The sequence below is a fragment of the Carlito syrichta genome, unplaced genomic scaffold (genome assembly GCF_000164805.1).
Source record: "Carlito syrichta isolate Samal-C Ts95f unplaced genomic scaffold, Tarsius_syrichta-2.0.1 Scaffold315826, whole genome shotgun sequence".
Lineage (NCBI taxonomy): Eukaryota > Metazoa > Chordata > Mammalia > Primates > Tarsiidae > Carlito > Carlito syrichta.
Window position 1 is genome coordinate 276804 of NW_007259922.1, and position 3236 is coordinate 280039.

Consider the following 3236-nt stretch of genomic DNA (forward strand, 5'->3'; position numbering starts at 1 on the left):
GCACGTGCCACCACACCTAGCTAATTTTTTTACTTATTGTAGAGATGAGGTCTCGCCACATTGCCGAGGCTGGTCTCGAACCTGTGCGCAGGCAATCCTCTTGTCTCCAACTTCCAAAGTGTTGAGTTTACATGCGTGAGCCACCATGCCAAGCTTAAAAAGGACATTTATAGGTCAATCAGAGAAATTTAATTATTTATCCATTTTTTTTTTTATTTTGAGTCAAAATCTCCCTCTGTCACCCAGGCTGGAGTGCAGTGGTATGCTTATGGTCACCACAGCCTCAATCTGCTAGGCTCAGGTGATCTTTCCACCTCAGCTTTCCAAGAAGCTGGAACCATAGACACACGCTACCACACCCAGCTAATATTTTTATTTATTGTATAGATGAGGTCTCGCCATGTTGCCCAGGCTGGTCTCAAACCTGTGAGCTCAGGCAATTCTCTTGCCTCCACCTCCCAAAGTGCTGGGATTACAGGTATGGACTTCCGCACCCAGCCAATCAGAGCAATTTAAACACTAATTCAGCACCTGGCCAATAATTCACACTTGATATTAGGAAATTATTGTTGATTTTTTTTGGGGGGGAGTGATAGTTTTGTAGACATGTTTTGTTAGATCAAAATCCCAGTGGGGCCTCCATAGTGTTAGATCAGACCAGGGGTATCTGCAATCTGGTGCCATGCAAAAGATGCAAAAAATTGCACAGAAGTTAGAATGGAAAAGATAGTTTGTTTAGAAAGTAGGTCAGGCGTAGTGGCTCACGCCTATAATTCCAGCACTTTGGGAGGCCGAGGTGAGAGGACTGGCTATGCTCATGAGTTCGAGACCAGCCCGGGCAACTTGGCAAGACCTCATCTCTATAATAAATCAAAAAATTAGCCGGGCATGGTAGCGCGCGCCTGTAGTTCCAGCTACTTGGAAAGCTGAGGTGGAAGGATCACCTGAGCCCAGCAGGTGGAGGAGGCTGTAGTAGCCATGAGTATGCCGTTGCACTCCAGCCTGGGCGACAGAGTGAGACTCCAACTCAAAAAAAAAAAAAAAGAGAAAGAGAGAGAAAGTAAATTGGAGAGAGAGAGAGAGAAGATTCACCGATTCACTTCCCCAAGGAAGGGAGGGGGGCCAAAGCTAGGAAAAACAATGGCAACCAAAGCTTGAAGAGCCACATGGCCACACCAGAGTTTAGCAAAGCAATGGCAAATGGTGCTTGATATTGAATGCTTTTTTTTTTTTAATAAGAATCTTACTCTGTCACTCAGGCTGGAGTGCAGTGGCGTGCTCACGACCACTGCAGCCTTGACCTGCTGGGCTCAGGTGATCATTCCGCCTCAGCCTTCCAAGTAGCTGGAACTGCAGTTTAGTGTGCCACCACACCCGGCTAATTTTTTTGATTTATTGTAGAGATGAGGTCTCACCAAGTTATCCAGGAGCTCTTGAACCCCTGTACTCAGGCAATCCCCTTGCTTCCGCCTCCCAAAGTGCTGGGATTATAGGCATGAGCCACCACGCATGGCATATTAGCTTTTCTATTCCAAGTATTTGCATAAGAAACAAGTTAACCTGGCCTGGTGTGGTGGCTCATGCCTGTAATCCCAGCACTTTGGAAGGTGGAGGCCAAGAGGATAGCCTGAGTCCAGGGGTTCAATACCAGGTTGGGTCACTTGTGAGACTTCGTCTCTACAACTAATCAAAAAGTAGCCGGGCGTGGTGGTGCGCGCCTGTGTGTGGTTCCAGCTACTTGGAAGTCTGAGGTGGAAGGATCATCTGAGCCCAGGAGGTCGAGGCTGCAGTAGCTGTGAGAGCGCCACTGCACTCCAGCCTGGGAGACAGAGTAAGACACCGACAAAAAAAAAAGAAAAGAAAAGCTAGTAAGTACAAAACAAGCTGGGGAGGGGGTTGTAAGACAACTATCAATAACTACCTCTGAGAAACCGGTTCCGTCCTTGCCTGGTGATTAGAGGGTAAATTAAAGAGAACTGCTAGAAAAACATGATAGAACTAGGCAGTGTTAAAATGGCTGCACTTTTTCTGGCTCCTTGGAAGGCTGAGGCAGAAGGATTGCCAGAGCCCAGCAGGTCGACGCTGGGGTGGCCATGAGTGTGCGGTCCAGCCTGGGTGGCGGAGTGAGACTCCAACTAAAAAAAAAAAGACTGCACTTTAGTTAAGATTATTCCATGAAGTCATTCTATGTTGACTTTTCACCTTTTCAGTTTTACAAGGGAACATTTGTCCTTTAAAGGCATATACTGGGGGTGGGGGGGGCACACCTCATCAGCAAGGGTTCCCGCACAATGAACATTTGTATACCTAACCCTGAACTGTACCCCACACCTTCAAAATAAAATAAAAAGACATATACTGAAATGTTTACTGGTGAAACCTTAAGATAACTGGTTTTTACTTCAAAATAATGTTGGGGAGGAGGGTGAAGTAGGTGCAGGTAGAGAGGAAACAAGAGTGACAATGAGTTGGTAATTGCTGGAGTAGGAGGGCAGTGACTACATGGGGGTTCATTAGGCTATCGGTTTTTGTTTTTTTTTGAGTTGGAGTCTCACTCTGTCGCCCAGACTGGAGTGCAGTGGCCGGTCCCGGCCACTGCTGCCTCAACCTGCTGGGCTCCGGCGATCCCTCTGCCTCAGCCTTCCAAGTAGCTGGAACTACAGGCACGTGCTACCACGCCCGGCTGATTTTCGATTTATTGTAGAGATGAGGTCTCGCCAAGTTACCCAGGCGGGTCTCGAACCCGCGGGCTCAGGCAATCCACTCACCTCAGCCTCCCAAAGGCGCGGGATTACAGGCTGAGCCACCGAGCCCGGCTTTTTTTTTTTTTTTGAGTTGGAGTCTCACTCTGTCACCCAGACTGGAGTGCAGTGGCCGCTTCTGGCCACTGCAGCCTCGACCTGCTGGACTCCAGTGATCCTTCCACCTCAGCCTTCCAAGTAGCTGAAACTACAGGCATGCACCACCATGCCCGGCTAGGCTATTCGCTTTACTTCTGTATGCCTTGAAATTTTCCACCATAAAAATGTCTTAAAATTGTGAGTCAAAATGATTACACCACTCTTAAAAAAGCAATGAAAAAGTCAGGAGGCAATACTGTCCTGCAAAACACCGATGCTTGTTGCATGAGGTCGGTAGGATGAGTCAGTTCCTTCTTTGTTTCTACCTTTTCTTTGTCTCTATCTCTATATATATATATATATATATATATTTTTTTTTTTTTTTTTTTTTTTTTT